Source organism: Atractosteus spatula (assembly GCF_055471065.1).
Source record: "Atractosteus spatula isolate fAtrSpa1 chromosome 10 unlocalized genomic scaffold, fAtrSpa1.hap1 SUPER_10_unloc_2, whole genome shotgun sequence".
NCBI classification, from domain to species: Eukaryota; Metazoa; Chordata; class Actinopteri; order Semionotiformes; family Lepisosteidae; genus Atractosteus; species Atractosteus spatula.
Genome location: NW_028296622.1, coordinates 476965 through 500962, shown reverse-complemented (window position 1 = coordinate 500962; position 23998 = coordinate 476965). Strand labels below are relative to the sequence as shown.

Sequence of the window (23998 nt, the reverse complement as noted above, 5' to 3'; positions counted from 1 at the left end):
CCCCCCTCCCATACCGACATGAGCACTGCTGGGACAGCTGAAGTCCCCATCCGTGCATTTTTAAAGATGCGATCATGGCTGGGGAGGTGCTGGGTGGTGTGTTGCACTCACAGCAGCAGCTGCGCCGAGTGTGGGGGTGTCTGGATGTCTGGGGGGTTGCTGGTTCATAGCCCCAGGGCGTAGCACAGCTTGAGCACAGCACTATACTCAGGCACTGCCTGAACGGGCACCGACGTTCGTAGTAAGGAAACAGTAGAAAGAGACGCACTTGTTACTCTACCTCAGTTCATCTACCCAGTGGCTGCTGTGTACAAAAACCACAAGAACGAGTAAAAGTTTATTTCACGCGGACGAGAAAAGAGACACAACGTTTTGGCTGCGGGGCTGTCTTCGGGTGATGACACCTAAATGTAACACGCTGCCGTCCTGACAGGCAGATTACAGCACTACAACCAAATTACAGCACAGGACACGCTAAATAGACAATACACACTAGCTGAGCATTTGACCAGGAAAAGACAACCAGATCTGTGACTGGAGATCACACACTGTATTTCTGTTCAGTTTCTAAGTCTGTTTGGATCTGGATCACAGTCTGGACATAGAAACTGGACACAGGCAGACCCAGCTGTCCAGAGAGGACAGGCTCAGTGACCACAACCTGGACACACACACTGGACACAGGCAGACCCGGCTGTCCAGAGAGGACAGGCTCAGTGCCCACAGCCTGGACACAGAAACAGGACACAGGCAGACCTGGCTGTCCAGAGAGGACAGGCTCAGTTTCCACAGCCTGGACACACACACTGGACACAGGCAGACCTGGCTGTCCAGAGAGGACAGGCTCAGTGCCCACAGTCTGGACATAGAAACTGGACACAGGCAGACCCAGCTGTCCAGAGAGGACAGGCTCAGTGACCACAGCCTGGACACACACACTGGACACAGGCAGACCCGGCTGTCCAGAGAGGACAGGCTCAGTGCCCACAGCCTGGACACAGAAACAGGACACAGGCAGACCTGGCTGTCCAGAGAGGACAGGCTCAGTTTCCACAGCCTGGATACAGACACTGGACACACGCAGACCCAGCTGCCCAGAGAGGACAGGTTCAGTTTCCACAGCCTGGACACAGGCAGACCCGGCTGTCCAGAGAGGACAGGCTCAGTGACCAGAGAGGACAGGCTGTGCTCCCACTGCCAGCGGGGAAAAGCAGAGACAGAGATACACCTTCTGATGCACTGACAGAAATACTCTGGGATCGGACCAACATTCTTCCCCAAAATAACAAATCTAATCCCATAATTCCCATTCCTGCCAGAATCACAACAGCTGCCAATCTTACTGGGAGAGGAAACTCAACAGAGCTGCAGTCCAGTACTTGATCAGTTTGTGAACCTGTCTCACAATAATGTTTGACATAATATCTGCAAATATCCAATGTAATGTTTGTACTGTAATTGTTGTGTTAATTCTCCAGGCCTTGTCAACTGCCTTGCGGTCACACCGAAACAACAATTATTCAATGATTTGGAATTTATGCTCGCACTGTCGTGGATGCCCTGCATTCGTCTGCATTCGCTTGCTTAGAAAGCTTAAAAAATAAAATTTGTCAAAAAAAAAAAACCAACTTCTCTGGGTTCCGAGATGGCTTATAATATAATATACGCCTGGAAACAGCGCACGAAAGTGACTGTGTGTTACTGTGGTATCAAATCACCTGTCTTACCAGAGTGTTTCCATCTTTTTTTAGGAATAATTAACAAGAAGGTTCATTTAAAAAACGCACAAACGCCTTCTATTGTACAACAAACGGCAGAATAAGCAACTGACGTCTCTTCGCCGCTAACCTGAATGGCGAGGAATTCAATGGTAGTCAGACGCGTGTGTGTTTTATTTTAAAGGCAGAAAACCTTGTTGTTGTTTTTTAACAGATCCTGACAGAAATGATCAATTCGGGAACTAACGTTACGTGGCTCTCACAACACGGTCGCGAACAAACCGACCGGGATGTTTTCAGAATCAGAACCGAGCGACGTTTTCTTGCTGTCGGGTCGACAGATTCTCATGCTTGAAACCGTGTGACGCCGAGACGTCACTATACGTTCTGACGATTGTGTCGCCTTTTTGTATTATACCACGACACTTTGTACGGGAGAAAGAAGCCTGTTCCAAGAAGTGTTCAGGCACCGTTGGGGTTATGAAAGTGTGATTTCGATGCTGTGGAGTCTCTATGCACGTGGAAAATTCTGACTCCTCAAAAAAAGGGGCTGTCCCTTCCCAATTTATCTTTATTACTTAGTATAATTGGAAATTACAGACGCTCATTGCGGCCAATAGGGGGAAAATAATTCATGTGGTATCGCCTAATTACGAGAAACGTATCATTGAAACGTTTTATCTAGTTGTCAGTTTTCCTTAAAACTAGGGTTTTCATTTTCGTTTACGTAAAGTCCCCGACTTTACACGAATTCCCAAGCGCTTGAGGGTAACAGCCGACACACACCTGTCGTGCCAAAACCGCGTATGATCACTGCTTGAGCAGAAAATAATTCTATTATTTCTCATACTACAGAGTTCAATAACCAACACATAAGAGACATTTGTTCTCGTCCTTTAAACCTGACTGCAGCACAGCGCTAAATAACTCAAAGATTGTACGTTCACACAGCTCGCTCTCCCTACGACAAACAGCGGTGGGCAGCGCCTTTTTGTGGTGGTTTTCCTCCCCCGGTCACCGCCTTTGCCCTCCAGGGGCCAACCGTCAATAAGTAATAAGAATAAACATGAACTAATAGGAAGATTTCCGTTCTGGGGAAAAACAAATCGTCTCGCGGGGGAGCCAGAGCCTCTCCCGGCATGCAACGGGCACAGGGCGGGGGTACACCATCACAGGACACACACACACACGACAAGAGTCCATCACAAACAAAACTCTCCACAGACAGCAAGCACCCCCGGTCCGGAATTCAATCCAAACTCCCAGTACTGACACCTGCGCCCTTCTTCTGAGACATGTATTAAGGTAAGCATTTTGTAGAAAGAAAGGGAACTGAAAATAAGGCACATACATATATAACTAAATGAGACGTGACTGTTAGATGCGTTCAGGCACATCTGGGTGTCTCCAAGCTTTTTTTACGCATTGTAACACAACACCTTCAAGCGACCCATAAGACGCTCAGACGTCATTAACCCATGAAAACCCCGAAAAATGAGGCAGCGAGTTTTTCTTTTCAAACTTTAGTTCAACATCAAATAATACAAAGGGAGGAAAGGTATCAAAAAAATATGTGAAAGAAAAAAATACACGCACACGAAGCAATACTCAGCTAGAGGTTATTATAAATCAGTTTTACATATATTTATTGTTTTTTTAACCTTGTTAATTTTCTAACTGCATTAAGAAGATAACCTTGTTATCTTCTTAATGCAGTTTAAGTGATACTGCATTTCCATCTTATAATCGTCAAAGGGGGGGGGGGGGGGTATCAATGGGCCGTTTTGTTTTGTGATTGCGATATCCACCCAGTTTTACTAACAGATCAAATGTAAATAGTCAACTTCCACTTTACATCTTGCACAGTATAACATGATATCAAGCGCCTTGAATCTAACATTGGCACTTAATTGCTTAGAGATATAGTTCTGCAAGTCCATCTAAAATAACTTTGTTAATATATGCAGGTGATAAATAAACGTGTCTGAGTATCTTTTCCAGCTTTACTGAAAGCACATACAGTACATCAACTTTTTTATTTACAGTACATCAACTTGCCCACTGAGGATAAGCGTACCTCCGTTGCCCGAGTAACGTGACTCCTGTGAATGACGTGTAAAGAGCGCGTCGTTCTATACCTAGAGGAGACGGACAACTTTTCTAGCGCCGGGTTTCGGGGGGCTTTCCCAAGCTCTCCTCGCCTTTGGCCTGGGCATCTTCACACTTTTATTACGCTACACACAAGCTCAGCCCCCCAAAAAATGAATTATCCACCCCACCCCTGGGTGAAGAAAAGGCAACAAAAAAACGCAAACTCAAAACAGAAACGAAGAAGATGGTTTAGATAACAGCGAGGTTCAAAGATCTTTAAACGCCTTACCTAGTTGATTTACATTTTTACTGTAATATGAATTTCCCTAACGGAAAAAAAACAGTTAGTCAGCCTGAGACGAAACAAATCTCATATGATTATGAGTCACTCCCTGTTTAATTCCCCCCCCTCCGATTAAACTGCTGCCTGGCGTCGCCAGTCCGCTCCGGCTCCGCAGGAGACAGGCTGTCAAACCCGAGACGGGCCGCCCCACGGGTGAGTAACCGCCGTCCTCTCCGCGCTTAGTCCAGACTGGAGCTCCATATCTAGTGCCCTGTTCACTAACTACTGTTCGTGAGGTCGGCGGTGACTAAACACTTCGCCTGCAAGGAGAGGGACGGGACGGAGACGGTTATTCTCTTCTGGCAGTTTATTTTAACTGTGACATTTCCACCGCCCATTTCTCTCTCTCAATTCAATTCAAGGTGCTTTATTAGCATGACCGACGGTTACAATCAGTGTTGCCAAAGCAAATAAAAATAATTAAATTCACATGAAACAAAACAGAAATAAAAGTAAAATAAAATCTACAGACATTTACAACAAAGACATATCATAAAATATCGACATATACTGTAAACATATTGAGCATTATTGGGAGACAGGCTCACTGTTCCTCAGGCTGTGACAGGAGATCACATACTGGGCTGCCAGTTCAGCTGAGTTCCCTCCTCCCTCTCCCAGTAGGATCGGGACCCGAAGTGATTCTGGCAGGTGTGAGAACTCTGGGATTAGATTTCTGAATTTAGGGAAGACTGTTTCTCTAATCCCAGAGTATCTGTCACAGTGTAGTAGGAAGTGCACCTCTGTCTCTATTTCTCCCCGCTGGCAGTGGGAGCACAGCCTGTCCTCTCTGGGCAGCCAGGTCTGCCTGTGTCCAGTGTGTGTGTCCAGGCTGTGGTCACTGAGCCTGTCCTCTCTGGGCAGCCAGGTCTGCCTGTGTCCAGTGTGTGTGTCCAGACTGTGGTCACTGAGCCTGTCCTCTCTGGACAGACAGGTGTAGTGGTTTGATGGGTTTACTGAGACACTTATTAATTGTAACAGTAATCACGAGGTTGTTCGTTGTAGCTTTTAGAAAATCAATCGTCAGAACAACTAACAACGCACACACACGGGTTCAATACACGAGATACATTTATTAATATAAATTGTGCACCAAAGATATACTAGTCTGCCTGGATACGAGCGGCAGACCTTACTGTGAGGGTTATCAATATACAAGGTATATAATCTCGAAGAGATGCAAACACAAAGAGATACACAACAGAGAATATATGTCAATATATTTTGTTCGGTTACCAAATCGCTAATCAGTGTTATTACCCACTGTTACTCTAAACTCGGAAGTAAATACATTACTCATGAATTAAATTGATAACAACTTGTGTTGAGGTACAATTGAATTCTCGAGACGCAATGTAGAACATGGGGTTTACTTATCCACTGTGTATGGATTTGGAATCTCCTGGCACGAACACCAAACCAGCTGACAGGCTCTGTTGCAGCCTCTGTTGCAGCGGTTGTCTAATGGGCGTTGTGTCGGCGTCCTCTGGCTACCGGCCAACCAGTCAAGGTGCAGCTCGGAGTAGGACGGGCGGAGGAATCTAACTGCGGCGCGCAGGGCAGTCGTTGCTCCGAGGGGACCTACCAGCAGTCCGGCTGGCTAGTAGAAAGTCTCTATGCACAGAGTGTGACCGTGAGTCCTCACAAGTCACTCTTTTGCCTGGGAAGAAACTGGTTCGTTCCCGGTCCAGCGCTGCTTCTGAATAAGCTATTCAGGTTGTCGACGAGGGTCCAACTGTAGGCTGCCGTTGATCAAGCGGAGCATTCACGTTGGTAGAATTCTGAGTACGTACGGGATCCTCGGCCTCGCGCTTAGAACAAAGTCCAAGTCCTTTTGCAGACAACAGCAGTTGTCACGTGATTGTCTCTGAGGATGCGTGAAAATGGCCAAGGAGAGCCCCGATCTGAGCTTGCGCTCCCTTTTTGACCAAGACCCAGATGTGTGCTGATTGGTTGAGAGTTTGGCGGGCATTGGAGACCCACGTGGTATTACCACACCCTGCCAGTCCCTGATTGGTTGGTCAAGGTGAGATATACGTCACTTACTCTTGACACTTAGGAATGCAGTCCAGATGTCCATTTGGCACTCCCTAGACTGATAGGCGCCAGTGGATGACCATTGATCACGATAGCCAGGCTTAGCTAAGCACATCCCCGTCTGGGAGCTTGTTCCTTATCAAAAGAAAACATCTTAAATCAGCCTGCATGAATTCTTTCTCTGTGGCTGCACCACAGAGATGGAGGGTGAGATGGGGCCTCATTTAGGACAGCATACCACCGCTTAATTCTGTCTTATTAGCAAGCATTGCCGCTACAACGGCATCTCTGCTGTCAAACTTCCTCCTGACGTGTTTGACAGGATCTGAGCCGTGGTGAACAGTGGGAAAGACGCCCTGTGGAGAGTGAGGAACATGGGGCTGTTCAAAGGCATCGAGGTCCCAGTCAAGGCAGCAGGCAGCCTGGCCCTGTTCATCACCCGAGAGAACTATTACCTCAGAGATCTGCGGAGAGAAGGGAGGGAGGAAGCAGAAAATCTGTGGGAAATAGAGAGCATAGGTCAATATCTCAAGAGACTGAGAAAAACATTATCATGTTTAAGTAAAGAATGTGATTTGCTCCAGAAAAAAAGAAATTGTTGCTATGTAACTGGTACCGTGTCAAAATTTAATGAGATGTGATTATATATACTGTTTTAAGTATGTATATTAATGTAAAGCTTTCTAATTTGTGATATCCTGTATTTTTTGTGAAAAGAAAATAAAGTTCTTAAAAAATCGGTTCACCCAGGGCGAGGCTCGGCCATTGCACTCCGGCTGTGCTGACCCCTGCGAATTCCCCAAATGTGGGAATCTCGACTGCATAATTTCTGGTAGTGGGGGACTGCGTTCGCGCTCTCCCCTGATGTGCTTGGTCCAATATCAGATACGGAAGAGTTACGACACCGCGAGCTGCGATAGGATCCCAGTTTGAAAGGAGTCGATGCCACTGCTGGTTCCCGGTTTTTTTAGTTAGAGGTCCGGAGAAGCATTTCAAGCTGGTTACACTACTCCTTCCGGACATTCATTCCCTTTTCAAAGTCAGTCGTTTTGCTGTAGTCTGCATTATTTAGGCTGATTATCGAGGTTAGCCTTTATTCGGTCATGGGGGCCTCGGTACTGTATGCTAATTCTCAAGACAGTTTCACCCGTTTTCTGATTGTTAGGTTCTGTACCAGTGCAGACATGTCAAACAGTGAATGGCTGTACCTCTATTGTATCCGTGCTCAATGAATGAAATCAGTAATAAATGAATATATGTATAGTTATACGAAAAACAAGTGGTTTATCGACTCATCTTCATTTGCAGATTTAGAGGCAGCTTCGATATTCGTTTTACAAACGGGTTTTTTTTTATATGGGTCACACACATGCCATAGCAACAAAACATCTCTAGAGATGAGGCTATAGATCACCTTTCCATCCTCCAGGTTTTCCTCCCAAAACCTACGGTACCAAGGGCGACCCCTGCTGGCCGAGAGAGCAAAAGCTTGCAGCACCTGGTATTCCCAGGCAGTCTCCCATCCAAGTACTAACCAGGCCCAACCCTGCTTAGCTTCCAAGATCAGACGAGATCGGGAACATTCGGGAACACGCTGCTAATGCGGAGCACTTGTTGAACTGGCATTGAAAGGACGTGTGCGCACGGAGCGAGCCTCCCCTGCGGCGGAGCGTGGAAACTTTCTCCCCACGCTGCAGGAGTTGTGTGCGCTGCAGCGGTGCCGAGAGAACAGCACAGAAGGCAGCAGGCTCTGGAGAGCGGGTAAGAGACAAACCTTGTGGGCAGGCGAGCAGGCCCGTTTTTTGGAAATTGCTGAAAAGGCTCCGGTGTTTGTTCGGTGTGTGGCAGGCGCACGACGCGAGCATGCGTATCGATCTGCCGGTCTGGTGTTATGCAAATGAGGCCGAATTGCGTTCCGGGACATGCTGCGAATGCGCATTGGCGACTGCAGATGTGTAGGAAACGGCGCTTGCTACCGGACAATGTAAATGGAGGCTTAAGGCACCTGCCCTCTACAATCCGGCTGGGCGCCTGCAATGGCTATGTTTTTTATGTGGGACAACCAAAGGTGTGTCGGCGCTGTGGTGCTGTGGGACACCTGGCATCGTCCTGCACTGTGAAATGCTGCAAGACCTGTGGCAAACAGGGACATTTAGCCTCTGACTGTTCAATGCTGCCAAAGTGCAATTTATGTGGCTCGGAAGGACACGTTTTTAAGAACTGCCCTCACGCCTACGCCAATAAACTCAAAATGAGAAAGGATGAGGCAGTGCTTGTTTCAGCCAAACCGGCCCGAAAAGCCAAAGCAAACAACAAGTCAAACAAAGAACCCTTGTTGGACAAAGACTCTCAGCCTCCAGCCAGGATCAGTCCTGCTGTGGCTCCGGGGCCGGTGGAAGAAAGATCCACTACGCCCCCACAACCGCAGACTGCACCAGACAAGCACGAGGGTTTGAAAACCCCCGAGAACAGCGAGGACCCCTCCCCCACTCCTGCTCCTCAGAACGAGGGCCAGTGTGGGGCCCCCCGGTGGAGCGGGTCCAGCGAGGATAACCAGGATTCAGCGGAGCTGCTTTTCCCAGACTCTGCAAGTGCTACAGATGCCCTCCTCTCCTCCATCCAGTCCATCACGGAGGATCTGCAGCAGCTGGTGGGTGAGGGGGAAGAGGAGACTGGTGCATCGGCTGCACCCCTTTCCCCTCAGTGCTCCCAGGAGCTGGACGTGAGGAAAAGGAAAAATGACTCTGTTTTCTCCCCGAGCGAGGAGGAAGGAGAGCATGGCGATGGGGACAGCTGGAACCCCTCCACCCCTCCCTCTAGCCCCTTCCTTGAAATGGACTCTGTGAACGCTTTTACTGCTGCCACCCTGATGAAGGCTCATTCAGAGGATGGCTGGCAGGAAATTGGTAAGAAGAAAAAGAAAAAGAAGAAGGTAACAGGTGAGACAGAAGAGAAATGTGTTTTGTAAAGACTGGTTCCACTTTCTTATGTAATATGGCTCTAAACATAATTTCTCTTAACACCAGAGGTATCAATGACAGAGTTAAATGTCAGTCTGTCTTTGATTACCTCCAGCAGAGAGAGGGAGATGTGTTGATGTTGCAGGAGTGTGCTTTAGCCTATCAAGAGAGGTATAAAAGCTTTGAAGATAGGTGGGATAAAGGGCCTTCTGTTTGGTCAGGGGACAATAACAACAGAGCCTCTGGCGTGGCCATTCTTTTCAAAGGATGGGCTTTCAAATTGAAAAGTATTCAGAGGGTCATAGATGGCAGGTTGCTGTGTGTGGATGTGGAATGGGGGACCGTTAACCTGCGGCTAATCAATGTGTATTGTCCTACCGACGTGGGAGGAAGGGTGGAGCTACTCAAGGCACTCTCTCCCCTATTGTTATGTAGCACAGACGTGATAGTGGGAGGGGATTTTAATTGTATCTTAGAGCACACAGACAGGCAGTCTAGCTCTCCGATAAAATTGGATTCCAGCTCACTGGCCCTGCAAAACTTAGTTCAAGACTTTAAACTCTCAGACACATATAGATGTATATATCCCACAACAGCAGGATATACATGGTCAGGGAGGAATAGCAGCTCCAGAATTGACTATTGCTTTGTCTCAGCGAGAGTGAAAGTTGTTGGGGTCACTCTTCAGCCTGTCTTCTTCTCAGATCATCAGGCTTTAGGGTGTAGAGTGGAACTCCAGGGCGGGACTGTCTTTGGCCCAGGCCTCTGGAAACTCAACACAAAGCTGCTAGAGAACGAGGGGGTAGTATCCCGCTACAAGGAGAAACTATCACAGTGGCTGTCCTTGCAGTGTCTGTACGGGTCAGTAGGAGAGTGGTGGGAGGAGGTGAAGGTGAGGACAAAGACCTTTTTCATGGCTGAGGGAAGGAAGGCTGCTGCCAGACGGAGAGGAGTGCTAGCCAGGAAACAGAGGCAGCTGCAGCGTCTCTACACGATGCTGCACAGTGGCTTCGATGTGCTCGAGGATATCACCCTTTTAAAAAAGGACATCCGGAGCATAGCCGAAGAAAGTAGTCGAGGAGTGCTGTTAAGAAGCAGAGTGCAGTTCTTGGAAGAAAATGAGAAGTGTACCCGCTTCTTTTTCAGGAAAGTGGTAGGCTCCAAGTCTGTCATGGAAAGTGTAGTTGATGAGGAGGGACGAGAGAGAACAGAGCCGAGTGCTATCCTCTCCTGCACCGAGGCCTTCTACTCAAGACTGTACAGCTCTACAGAGGTAAAGGATGAAGAAATTCATTTTTTCACCTCAAAGCTAGAAAACGTTTTGAGTGAAGAAGATAGGGAAGTACTTGAGAGGGATTTGACAGTAGAAGAGCTGAGACAGGCTATGGAGAGCTTACAGAAGGGGAAAACTCCGGGTGCTGACGGGCTCCCTAAAGAATTTTATTGCACCTTTTGGGATCTGCTTCAGGATCCGCTACTGCTCCTATTCGAGGAAAGCTATAAGACAGAATTGCTGCCTGACTCCTTAAGAGAAGGCACTATCTCTCTCTTGTTTAAGAAAGGAGCAAAGAATGACATAAAGAACTGGAGACCCCTCAGCCTGTTAGGCGTGGACACTAAGATCCTGTCCAAAGCCCTTTTCCTGCGCCTACAAAATGTAGTGGCCTCACTGGTAGGGAAAGAACAGACTTGTGGGATAGCAGGACGCCTGATGAGCGACAACCTGGCCTTGTTGAGGGATGTCTGTCTGTACTCGGAGGATCGCTCCCTCCCTCTGTGCATTTTAGGTGTAGACCTAGAAAAGGCCTTTGACCGCCTAAACCGGCAGTACTTGACATCGGTACTTGAGCACATGAAGTTTGGCCCCATCATGAGAAAGTGGATTAACCTGCTGTACACAGGTAGCAACAGCAGAGTAATGGTTAATGGCAATAGATCACGCCCCTTTGAAGTCTGTTCAGGGGTGAGGCAGGGCTGCCCATTATCCCCCTTGTTATTCGTTTTGGCTATGGAGCCCTTAGCCTGTGCCTTGCGCCAGGATCAGGCCATTAATGGGATACCAGTGCCTGGAAGTGGGGGAGGAGAGGTAAAGACATCTCTATACATGGATGACGTCACCCTGCTCCTCTCTGACAATGCCTCAATTAGCAGAGCTCTGCAGTGCTGTGATCGTTTCTCTTTGGCTTCCTCTGCAAAAATTAACAAATCTAAGAGTGAGATTTTTTATCAGAACTGGAGGGAGCCAAAAGAAGGACATGATCTCAGGCTGCAAGAGAAGAGAATTAAGGTCCTGGGGGTGTATTTTGGAGAAGAGATGGGAACAGTAAATTGGCAGAACAAATTGCCAATCTTAAACAAAAAACTGATGCAATGGAAGGACCGAGACCTCACCATGACAGGGAAGGTGCTGGTCATCAAAGCTGAGCTCTTGCCTGTCTTGAATTTTCTGGCTTCTACCTTCCCAATCCCAAACCGTGTTGCGGCGGTGCTGAGGAGATTGATGTTTCAATTTCTATGGGGTGGGAAGCAGGAAAGACTCAGAAGGGAAATAATGTACAGGCCGCTACCCTCAGGGGGGAAGTCTGTCCCAGATATTGCTACGAAGCTGCTGTGCATTTTCCTGGCCTCTGTGCTGAGAGGCTTTGCAACAGCACCTGCAGCGCGTACCTGGACTTATTTTTCCAGGCTCTGGATAGGTAGGGAGGTGTTCAGAGTGTGGGGTGTCAGACCCAAGCTGGATGTCCCACTCTCTGACACATGCCCTGCAATTTATGGGACAGTTAAAAGTTTTCTAAGATCTCACCCAATTGGCCATATTCCCCTCCGAGATGTCAGCGTCCAAAAACTGGAAGATTTCGTTGCACCCCAGAACAATAGGCAGACCCCTGTGGGCATTTTAACATCAGCCCAAACAAGGAAGGTGTGGAAACACACATCCTCTAAGTTTCTGTGCAACATTCACAGAGATTTAGCCTGGAGTGTCGTCCACCAGTGCTTACCGGTACGAACTTTCTTGTACCGTAGGGGCCTCACCCCCAGCCCTCGCTGCGTTAGGGTGGGCTGCGGCGAGGAGGAGAATGTGACCCATCTCCTGTGGTCCTGCTTTTTTGCTAAGGCCTTCTGGGCACAGTTTGAAAATTGGTTGCAAGCTCTCTCGCCCCAATTTACCCTGACCGCTGCTTTCGTCATATACGGCATCTCTCCTGTCAAACTTCCTCCTGACGTGTTTGACAGGATCTGGGCCGTGGTGAACAGTGGGAAAGACGCCCTGTGGAGAGTGAGGAACATGGGGCTGTTCAAAGGCATCGAGGTCCCAGTCAAGGCAGCAGGTAGCCTGGCCCTGTTCATCACCCGAGAGAACTATTACCTCAGAGATCTGTGGAGAGAAGGGAGGGAGGAAGCAGAAAATCTGTGGGAAATAGAGAGCATAGGTCAATATCTCAAGAAACTGTGAAAAACATTATGATGTTTAAGTAAAGAATGTGATTTGCACCAGAAAAAAAGAAATTGTTGCTATGTAACTGGTACCGTGTCAAAATGTAATGAGATGTGATCATATATACTGTTTTAAGTATGTATATTAATGTAAAGCGTTCTAAATTGTGATGTCCTGTACTTTTTTGTGAAAAGAAAATAAAGTTCTTAAAAATTGAATTGGTTTACCCAGAGCCAGGCTCGGCCATTGCACTCCGGCTGTGCTGACCCCTGCGAATTCCACAAATGTGGGAATCTCAACTGCATAATTTCTGGTAGTGGGGGACTGCGTTCGCGCTCTCCCCTGATGTGCTTGGTCCAATATCAGATACAGAAGAGTTATGACACCACGAGCTGCGATCGGATCCCAGTTCGACAGGAGTCGATGCCACTGCTGGTTCCCGGTTTCTTTTAGTTAGAGGTCCGGAGAAGCATTTCAAGCTGGTTACGCTACTCCTTCCGGACATTCATTCCCTTTTCAAAGTCAGTCATTTTGCTGTAGTCTGCATTATTTAGGCTGATTATCGAGGTTAGCCTTTAATTGGTCATGGGAGTCTCGGTACTGTATGCTAATTCTCAAGACAGTTTCACCCGTTTTCTGATTGCTAGGTTCTGTACCAGTGCAGACATGTCAAGCAGTGAATGGCTGTACCTCTATTGTATCCGTGCTCAATGAATGAAATCAGTAATAAATGAATATATGTATAGGTTTACGAAAAACAAGTGGTTTATCGACTCATCTTCATTTGCAGATTTAGAGGCAGCTTCGATATTCGTTTTACAAATGGGTATTTTTTTATATGGGTCACACACATGCCATAGCAACAAAACATCTCTAGAGATGAGGCTATAGATCACCTTTCCATCCTCCAGGTTTTCCTCCCAAAGCCTACGGTACCAACGGCGACCCCTGCAGGCCGAGAGAGCAAAAGCTTGAAGCACCTGGTATTAACAGGCAGTCTCCCATCCAGGCCCAACCCTGCTTAGCTTCCAAGATCATACGAGATCGGGAACATTCAGGGTGGTGTGGCCGCAAGCAAAAGCCCTGGCGCCTGACTCGCTACTGGAAGCTGTGTGTGGCTGGGCTCCGCGCCCCCCGAGCGGGATTGAAGGATCGTTCGTGTGCAGCTCTTTGGAAAGGAGCTTCTTTCCAAATCGCATTGTGTACCTGGATGTTGGCGAATGTGCTCCCTTGTGTTGACTTGTCCCGCACTGGAGGAGAACAAACAAACTGCTCGGAGGAGCACAAGGCAAGTCTTCACAAGACAAAAACCTCCAATGCACAGCACTCACAACATTTCTGGGCTGTCGCGTGTTTATTTCAGCACATAAAGCGCACCAGTCCAACACGTCGGCCGGGCGCGCGGCACCTCCGCCCACTTGTGGCCTTGCGGCGTCAGAGCAAGAGGCTCCTTCTCGCTGCCTTTCCGCTGTGTTGCAGAGCCCTGAGAGGGAACCTGGAGCGCACACTTTGTGGGGGGCGGGAGACCGCGTTCGCGCTCTGCCCCCGATCTCTTGCGCGAGTGCTAAATCTCACGGCGCCAGCCAGCGGCCAGGAGACAAGTGCAATATCGCGGGACAGGGGGGCCTCGTCATTGATTGTTACATATGAGACGGGGATTAGGAGGAGACCCCGACTGATTGGTAAAGGGGAACACTAACACCAGAGTGACACCCGCGGCGTCTCATTTTGAGAGACGCCCTGGGATTTCTTAATGGCCAAGGAGGGTCGGGACCTCGGTTTTACGCCTCCCCCGAAGGACGGCGCCTGTTTGTGCAGCAGAGTGTCGCCATCAGGATGCTGGGGCATAAGAAAGCCACACAGACCGCAGGGTGAGCGCTCCCTACTGGTCCCAGTCACACGTCTTGCAGGAGCAGCAGCAACCTGAGCTTTTCCGGGGGGAATCTCCCATCCGGGTGCCGGCTAGGCTCACACCTGCTGGGCTGCCGTGGGTGAGCCCAGTCGAGAGTCGCAGGGTGAGATCTAGTCACCGGGGAGAAACGATACAAGCGAAGGATTACTCGGCTCCCAGCACTTGAAAAGGCCGACAAATGACTCGTTCCCGCCGGAGCTGAATGTACCTGCATGTGTCGTGTCGTCTACTTCCCACGCCCCGCTGTGTTTGCTGTATTGTCTTTGAAGCCGGCCCCCGAGACGAGACGGGCTGTTCCTGTGCCCCAATTAACACTTTACAGGTGCCATTCCCCGGCATTGTGGCCATTGTCGGTGGTCACACGCGATAAGATAAGGTGGAGGAGGGCGGGGCATGCCCAGCGCCAGACATTCAAGGAGGGGGCTGTGCGAGGTGAGGTGAGGTGCGACACGCCGGAGCCCCGACGCTGCTAATGCGGAGCACTTGTTGAACTGGCATTGAAAGGACGTGTGCTCACGGAGCGAGCCTTCCCTGCGGTGGAGCGTGGAAACTTTCTCCCCGCGCTGCAGGAGTTGTGTGCGCTGCAGCGGTGCCGAGAGAACAGCACAGAAGGCAGCAGGCTCTGGAGAGCGGGTAAGAGACAAACCTTGTGGGCAGGCGAGCAGGCCCGTTTTTTGGAAATTGCTGAAAAGGCTCCGGTGTTTCTTCGGTGTGTGGCAGGCGCACGACGCGAGCTTGCGTAGCGATCTACCGGTCTGATGTTATGCAAATGAGGCCGAATTGCATCCCGGGACATGCTGCGAATGCGCATTGGCGACTGCAGATGTGTAGGAAACGGCGCGCTCGTTTTCTCGTTTTGCCCACCCTTTTGAGTGTTAGTGTGGCGTGTGAGTGTGCGAAAGAGTGGGCCCAGCAGGAGGCGGTGGTGTGCGGGGCGAGGAGCTGGCCTAGGCTGCGCGCTTTGTGCTGTGGGTGCGGGCCGCTTGCAGGGGTATGTACAGCTTATACTTACCTGGCAGGGGAGATACCTTGATCAAGAAGGAGGTTCACCCAGAGCGAGGCTCGGCCATTGCATTCCGGCTGTGCTGACCCCTGCGAATTCCCCAAATGTAGGAATCTCGACTGCATAATTTCTGGTAGTGGGGGACTGCGTTCGCGCTCTCCCCTGATGTGCTTGGTCCAATATCAGATACGGAAGAGTTATGACACCACGAGCTGCGATAGGATCCCAGTTCGAAAGGAGTCGATGCCACTGCTGGTTCCTGGTTTCTTTTAGTTAGTGGTCCGGAGAAGCATTTCAAGCTGGTTACGCTACTCCTTCCGGACATTCATTCCCTTTTCAAAGTCAGTCATTTTGCTGTAGTCTGCATTATTTAGGCTGATTATCGAGGTTAGCCTTTATTTGGTCATGGGAGCCTCGGTACTGTATGCTAATTCTCAAGACAGTTTCACCCGTTTTCTGATTGCTAGGTTCTGTACCAGTGCAGACATGTCAAACAGTGAATGGCTGTACCTCTATTGTATCCGTGCTCAATGAATGAAATCAGTAATAAATGAATATATGTATAGTCATACGAAAAACAAGTGGTTTATCGACTCATCTTCATTTGCAGTTTTAGAGGCAGCTTCGATATTCGTTTTACAAATGGTTTTTTTTTTATATGGGTCACACACATGCCATAGCAACAAAACATCTCTAGAGATGAGGCTATAGATCACCTTTCCATCCTCCAGGTTTTCCTCCTAAAACCTACGGTACCAACGGCGACCCCTGCTGGCCGAGAGAACAAAAGCTTGCAGCACCTGGTATTCCCAGGCAGTCTCCCATCTAAGTACTAACCAGGCCCACCCTTGCTTAGCTTCCAAGCTCAGACGAGATCGGGAACATTCAGGGTGGTGTGGCCGCAAGCGAAAGCCATGGCGCCTGACTCGCTACTTGAAGCTGTGTGTGGCTGGGGCTCCGCGCCCCCCGAGCGGGACTGAAGGATCGTTCGTGTGCAGCTCTTTGGAAAGGAGCTTCTTTCCAAATCGCATTGTGTACCTGGATGTTGGCGAATGTGCTCCCTTGTGTTGACTTGTCCCGCACTGGAGGAGAACAAACAAACTGCTCGGAGGAGCACAAGGCAAGTCTTCACAAGACAAAAACCTCCAATGCACAGCACTCAAAACATTTCTGGGCTGTCGCGTGTTTATTTCAGCACATAAAGCGCACCAGTCCAACACGTCGGCCGGGCGCGCGGCACCTCCGCCCTCTTGTGGCCTTGCGGCGTCAGAGCAAGAGGCTCCTTCTCGCTGCCTTTCCGCTGTGTTGCAGAGCCCTGAGAGGGAACCTGGAGCGCACACTTTGTGGGGGGCGGGAGACCGCGTTCGCGCTCTGCCCCCGATCTCTTGCGCGAGTGCTAAATCTCACGGCGCCAGCCAGCGGCCAGGAGACAAGTGCAATATCGCGGGACAGGGGGGCCTCGTCATTGATTGTTACATATGAGACGGGGATTAGGAGGAGACCCCGACTGATTGGTAAAGGGGAACACTAACACCAGAGTGACACCCGCTGCGTCTCATTTTGAGAGACGCCCTGGGATTTCTTAATGGCCAAGGAGGGTCGGGACCTCGGTTTTACGCCTCCCCCGAAGGACGGCGCCTGTTTGTGCAGCAGAGTGTCGCCATCAGGATGCTGGGGCATAAGAAAGCCACACAGACCGCAGGGTGAGCACTCCCTACTGGTCCCAGTCACACGTCTTGCAGGAGCAGCAGCAACCTGAGCTTTTCCGGGGGGAATCTCCCATCCGGGTGCCGGCTAGGCTCACACCTGCTGGGCTGCCGTGGGTGAGCCCAGTCGAGAGTCGCAGGGTGAGATCTAGTCACCGGGGAGAAACGATACAAGCGAAGGATTACTCGGCTCCCAGCACTTGAAAAGGCCGACAAATGACTCGTTCCCGCCGGAGCTGAATGTACCTGCATGTGTCGTGTCGTCTACTTCCCCCGCCCCGCTGTGTTTGCTGTATTGTCTTTGAAGCCGGCCCCCGAGACGAGACGGGCTGTTCCTGTGCCCCAATTAACACTTTACAGGTGCCATTCCCCGGCATTGTGGCCATTGTCGGTGGTCACACGCGATAAGATAAGGTGGAGGAGGGCGGGGCATGCCCAGCGCCAGACATTTAAGGAGGGGGCTGTGCGAGGTGAGGTGAGGTGCGACACGCCGGAGCCCCGACGCTGCTAATGCGGAGCACTTGTTGAACTGGCATTGAAAGGACGTGTGCGCACGGAGCGAGCCTTCCCTGCGGCGGAGCGTGGAAACTTTCTCCCTGCGCTGCAGGAGTTGTGTGCGCTGCAGCAGTGCCGAGAGAACAGCACAGTAGGCAGCAGGCTCTGGAGAGCGGGTAAGAGACAAACCTTGTGGGCAGGCGAGCAGGCCCGGTTTTTGGAAATTGCTGAAAAGGCTCCGGTGTTTGTTCGGTGTGTGGCAGGCGCACGACGCGAGCTTGCGTAGCGATCTGCCGGTCTGGTGTTATGCAAATGAGGCCGAATTGCATCCCGGGACATGCTGCGAATGCGCATTGGCGACTGCAGATGTGTAGGAAACGGCGCGCTCGTTTTCTCGTTTTGCCCACCCTTTTGAGTGTTAATGTGGCGTGTGAGTGTGCGAAAGAGTGGGCCCAGCAGGAGGCGGTGGTGTGCGGGGCGATTAGCTGGCCTAGGCTGCGCGCTTTGTGCTGTGGGTGCGGGCCGCTTGCAGGGGCTTGTACAGCTCATACTTACCTGGCAGGGGAGATACCTTGATCAAGAAGGAGGTTCACCCAGAGCGAGGCTCGGCCATTGCACTCCGGCTGTGCTGACCCCTGCGAATTCCCCAAATGTGGGAATCTCGACTGCATAATTTCTGGTAGTGGGGGACTGTGTTCGCGTTCTCCCCTGATGTGCTTGGTCCAATATCAGATACGGAAGAGTTATGACACCACGAGCTGCGATCAGATCCCAGTTCGAAAGGAGTCGATGCCACTGCTGGTTCCCGGTTTCTTTTAGTTAGAGGTCTGGAGAAGCATTTCAAGCTGGTTACGCTACTCCTTCCGGACATTCATTCCCTTTTCAAAGTCAGTCATTTTGCTGTAGTCTGCATTATTTAGGCTGATTATCGAGGTTAGCCTTTATTTGGTCATGGGAGCCTCGGTACTGTATGCTAATTCTCAAGACAGTTTCACCCGTTTTCTGATTGCTAGGTTCTGTACCAGTGCAGACATGTCAAACAGTGAATGGCTGTACCTCTATTGTATCCGTGCTCAATGAATGAAATCAGTAATAAATGAATATATGTATAGTTATACGAAAAACAAGTGGTTTATCGACTCATCTTCATTTGCAGATTTAGAGGCAGCTTCGATATTCGTTTTACAAATGGTTTTTTTTTTTAAATGGGTCACACACATGCCATAGCAACAAAACATCTCTAGAGATGAGGCTATAGATCACCTTTCCATCCTCCAGGTTTTCCTCCCAAAACCAACGGTACCAACGGCGACCCCTGCTGGCCGAGAGAGCAAAAGCTTGCAGCACCTGGTATTCCCAGGCAGTCTCCCATCCAAATACTAACCAGGCCCAACCCTGCTTAGCTTCGAAGATTAGAGAAGATCGGAACATTCAGGGTGGTGTGGCCGCAAGCGAAAGCCATGGCGCCTGACTCGCTACTTGAAGCTGTGTGTAACTGGGGCTCCGCGCCCCCCGAGCGGGACTGAAGGATCGTTCGTGTGCAGCTCTTTGGAAAGGAGCTTCTTTCCAAATCGCATTGTGTACCTGGATGTTGGCGAATGTGCTCCCTTGTGTTGACTTGTCCCGCACTGGAGGAGAACAAACAAACTGCTCGGAGGAGCACAAGGCAAGTCTTCACAAGACAAAAACCTCCAATGCACAGCACCAAAACATTTCTGGGCTGTCGCGTGTTTATTTCAGCACATAAAGCGCACCAGTCCAACACGTCGGCCGGGCACGCGGCACCTCCGCCCTCTTGTGGCCTTGCGGCGTCAGAGCAAGAGGCTCCTTCTCGCTGCCTTTCCGCTGTGTTGCAGAGCCCTGAGAGGGAACCTGGAGCGCACACTTTGTGGGGGCGGGAGACCGCGTTCGCGCTCTCCCCCCGATCTCTTGCGCGAGTGCTAAATCTCACGGCGCCAGCCAGCGGCCAGGAGACAAGTGCAATATCGCGGGACAGGGGGGCCTCGTCGTTGATTGTTACATATGAGACGGGGATTAGGAGGAGACCCCGACTGATTGGTAAAGGGGAACACTAACACCAGAGTGACACCCGCGGCGTCTCATTTTGAGAGACGCCCTGGGATTTCTTAATGGCCAAGGAGGGTCGGGACCTCGGTTTTACGCCTCCCCCGAAGGACGGCGCCTGTTTGTGCAGCAGAGTGTCGCCATCAGGATGCTGGGGTATAAGAAAGCCACACAGACCGCAGGGTGAGCGCTCCCTACTGGTCCCAGTCACACGTCTTGCAGGAGCAGCAGCAACCTGAGCTTTTCCGGGGGGAATCTCCCATCCGGGTGCCGGCTAGGCTCACACCTGCTGGGCTGCCGTGGGTGAGCCCAGTCGAGAGTCGCAGGGTGAGATCTAGTCACCGGGGAGAAACGATACAAGCGAAGGATTACTCGGCTCCCAGCACTTGAAAAGGCCGACAAATGACTCGTTCCCGCCGGAGCTGAATGTACCTGCATGTGTCGTGTCGTCTACTTCCCCCGCCCCGCTGTGTTTGCTGTATTGTCTTTGAAGCCGGCCCCCGAGACGAGACGGGCTGTTCCTGTGCCCCAATTAACACTTTACAGGTGCCATTCCCCGGCATTGTGGCCATTGTCGGTGGTCACACGCGATAAGATAAGGTGGAGGAGAGCGGGGCATGCCCAGCGCCAGACATTCAAGGAGGGGGCTGTGCGAGGTGAGGTGAGGTGCGACACGCCGGAGCCCCGACGCTGCTAATGCGGAGCACTTGTTGAACTGGCATTGAAAGGACGTGTGCGCACGGAGCGAGCCTTCCCTGCGGCGGAGCGTGGAAACTTTCTCCCCGCGCTGCAGGAGTTGTGTGCGCTGCAGCGGTGCCGAGAGAACAGCACAGAAGGCAGCAGGCTCTGGAGAGCGGGTAAGAGACAAACCTTGTGGGCAGGCGAGCAGGCCTGTTTTTTGGAAATTGCTGAAAAGGCTCCGGTGTTTGTTCGGTTTGTGGCAGGCGCACGACGCGAGCTTGCGTAGCGATCTGCCGGTCTGGTGTTATGCAAATGAGGCCGAATTGCGTCCCGGGACATGCTGCGAATGCGCATTGGCGACTGCAGATGTGTAGGAAACGGCGCGCTCGTTTTCTCGTTTTGCCCACCCTTTTGAGTGTTAGTGTGGCGTGTGAGTGTGCGAAAGAGTGGGCCCAGCAGGAGGTGGTGGTGTGCGGGGCGAGGAACTGGGCGAGGAGCTGGCCTAGGCTGCGCGCTTTGTGCTGTGGGTGCGGGCCGCTTGCAGGGGCTTGTACAGCTCATACTTACCTGGCAGGGGAGATACCTTGATCAGCCTGTAGGTGGAGTTGTTGGATTGTTTTCTTGTTTTGTGGAAGCAGTGTTTGTTTTGTAGTTTACGAAATGGCAACTTTTGGGTCCCGCAAGAATGCTGTGCGTTTTGAGCTTTTGGATGACCTCTTCATGGATCGTATGCAGTTCAGCAGAAAAGTGTTGCAGAAGGAACTTGGCTTTGAACCTCGGCACTTGGATTTCATCTTCGCTCTCCCAGGTCAGAAAGCGTTTGAGGTTGTATTTGCTACCTATCCTCTGTTTGAACAATGTGTGGATGTGTTTGAGGCAAAAAGAGGGAAAGTTCCTGCCCTTGAGAAGATCAACTTGCAGCCTTTGACACAGAGAGAGAGGAAAACGGTGCATGTTGTTATGTTCTCGGAACTGGCAAAGACGGAGGACATTCACACCTGGCTTAACCAGTACTGCACCGTCCACCATGGAACTGAGGTTAGAGATGTTGACGGTATAAAAACAGGAGCAAGGAAATTCGAGGTTCGCTTGCTACCGGACAATGTAAATGGAGGCTTAAGGCACCTGCCCTCTACAATCCGGCTGGGCGCCTGCAATGGCTATGTTTTTTATGTGGGACAACCAAAGGTGTGTCGGCGCTGTGGTGCTGTGGGACACCTGGCATCGTCCTGCACTGTGAAATGCTGCAAGACCTGTGGCAAACAGGGACATTTAGCCTCTGACTGTTCAATGCTGCCAAAGTGCAATTTATGTGGCTCGGAAGGACACGTTTTTAAGAACTGCCCTCACGCCTACGCCAATAAACTCAAAATGAGAAAGGATGAGGCAGTGCTTGTTTCAGCCAAACCGGCCCGAAAAGCCAAAGCAAACAACAAGTCAAACAAAGAACCCTTGTTGGACAAAGACTCTCAGCCTCCAGCCAGGATCAGTCCTGCTGTGGCTCCGGGGCCGGTGGAAGAGAGATCCACTACGCCCCCACAACCGCAGACTGCACCAGACAAGCACGAGGGTTTGAAAACCCCCGAGAACAGCGAGGACCCCTCCCCCACTCCTGCTCCTCAGAACGAGGGCCAGTGTGGGGCCCCCCGGTGGAGCGGGTCCAGCGAGGATACCCAGGATTCAGCGGAGCTGCTGTTCCCAGACTCTGCAAGTGCTACAGACGCCCTCCTCTCCTCCATCCAGTCCATCACGGAGGATCTGCAGCAGCTGGTGGGTGAGGGGGAAGAGGAGACTGGTGCATCGGCTGCACCCCTTTCCCCTCAGTGCTCCCAGGAGCTGGACGTGAGGAAAAGGAAAAATGACTCTGTTTTCTCCCCGAGCGAGGAGGAAGGAGAGCATGGTGATGGGGACAGCTGGAACCCCTCCACCCCTCCCTCTACCCCCTTCCTTGAAACGGACTCCGTGAACGCTTTTACTGCTGCCACCCTGATGAAGGCTCTTTCAGAGGATGGCTGGCAGGAAATTGGTAAGAAGAAAAAGAAAAAGAAGAAGGTAACAGGTGAGACAGAAGAGAAATGTGTTTTGTAAAGACTGGTTCCACTTTCTTATGTAATATGGCTCTAAACATAATTTCTCTTAACACCAGAGGTATCAATGACAGAGTTAAATGTCAGTCTGTCTTTGATTACCTCCAGCAGAGAGAGGGAGATGTGTTGATGTTGCAGGAGTGTGCTTTAGCCTATCAAGAGAGGTATAAAAGCTTTGAAGATAGGTGGGATAAAGGGCTTTCTGTTTGGTCAGGGGACAATAACAACAGAGCCTCTGGCGTGGCCATTCTTTTCAAAGGATGGGCTTTCAAATTGAAAAGTATTCAGAGGGTCATAGATGGCAGGTTGCTGTGTGTGGATGTGGAATGGGGGACCGTTAACCTGCGGCTAATCAATGTGTATTGTCCTACTGACGTGGGAGGAAGGGTGGAGCTACTCAAGGCACTCTCTCCCCTATTGTTATGTAGCACAGACGTGATAGTGGGAGGGGATTTTAATTGTATCTTAGAGCACACAGACAGGCAGTCTAGCTCTCCGATAAAATTGGATTCCAGCTCACTGGCCCTGCAAAACTTAGTTCAAGACTTTAAACTCTCAGACACATATAGATGTATATATCCCACAACAGCAGGATATACATGGTCAGGGAGGAATAGCAGCTCCAGAATTGACTATTGCTTTGTCTCAGCGAGAGTGAAAGTTGTTGGGGTCACTCTTCAGCCTGTCTTCTTCTCAGATCATCAGGCTTTAGGGTGTAGAGTGGAACTCCAGGGCGGGACTGTCTTTGGCCCAGGCCTCTGGAAACTCAACACAAAGCTGCTAGAGAACGAGGGGGTAGTATCCCGCTACAAGGAGAAACTATCACAGTGGCTGTCCTTGCAGTGTCTGTACGGGTCAGTAGGAGAGTGGTGGGAGGAGGTGAAGGTGAGGACAAAGGCCTTTTTCATGGCTGAGGGAAGGAAGGCTGCTGCCAGACGGAGAGGAGTGCTAGACAGGAAACAGAGGCAGCTGCAGCGCCTCTAAACGATGCTGCACAGTGGCTTCGATGTGCTCGAGGATATCACCCTTTTAAAAAAGGACATCCGGAGCATAGCCGAAGAAAGTAGTCGAGGAGTGCTGTTAAGAAGCAGAGTGCAGTTCTTAGAAGAAAATGAGAAGTGCACTCGCTTCTTTTTCAGGAAAGTGGTAGGCTCCAAGTCTGTCATGGAAAGTGTAGTTGATGAGGAGGGACGAGAGAGAACAGAGCCGAGTGCTATCCTCTCCTGCACCGAGGCCTTCTACTCAAGACTGTACAGCTCTACAGAGGTAAAGGATGAAGAAATTCTTTTTTTCACCTCAAAGCTAGAAAACGTTTTGAGCGAAGAACATAGGGAAGTACTAGAGAGGGATTTGACAGTAGAAGAGCTGAGACAGGCTATGGAGAGCTTACAGAAGGGAAAAACTCCGGGTGCTGACGGGCTCCCTAAAGAATTTTATTGCACCTTTTGGGACCTGCTTCAGGATC

At 50.5% G+C, this 23998-nt stretch overlaps 3 non-coding genes and 3 pseudogenes across 3 annotated transcripts; 4 read left to right on the top strand and 2 right to left on the bottom strand.

The window, feature by feature from the left end:
• Window positions 1-6889: 6889 nt before the first annotated feature.
• On the top strand, window positions 6890-7053 carry LOC148812551 (U1 spliceosomal RNA). The gene has a single exon (XR_016086340.1). It is a non-coding gene; the product is annotated as a U1 spliceosomal RNA (small nuclear RNA).
• A 5742-nt stretch (window positions 7054-12795) lies between these two features.
• Window positions 12796-12930, top strand: LOC148812550 (U1 spliceosomal RNA; annotated as a pseudogene).
• Window positions 12931-15501: 2571 nt separating this feature from the next.
• On the top strand, window positions 15502-15665 carry LOC148812549 (U1 spliceosomal RNA). Its single transcript, XR_016086335.1, has one exon. It is a non-coding gene; the product is annotated as a U1 spliceosomal RNA (small nuclear RNA).
• A 623-nt stretch (window positions 15666-16288) lies between these two features.
• Window positions 16289-16407, bottom strand: LOC148812548 (5S ribosomal RNA; annotated as a pseudogene).
• A 1841-nt stretch (window positions 16408-18248) lies between these two features.
• On the top strand, window positions 18249-18412 carry LOC148812547 (U1 spliceosomal RNA). The gene has a single exon (XR_016086332.1). It is a non-coding gene; the product is annotated as a U1 spliceosomal RNA (small nuclear RNA).
• Window positions 18413-19036: 624 nt separating this feature from the next.
• On the bottom strand, window positions 19037-19154 carry LOC148812546 (5S ribosomal RNA; annotated as a pseudogene).
• Between the last annotated feature and the right edge of the window lie 4844 nt (window positions 19155-23998).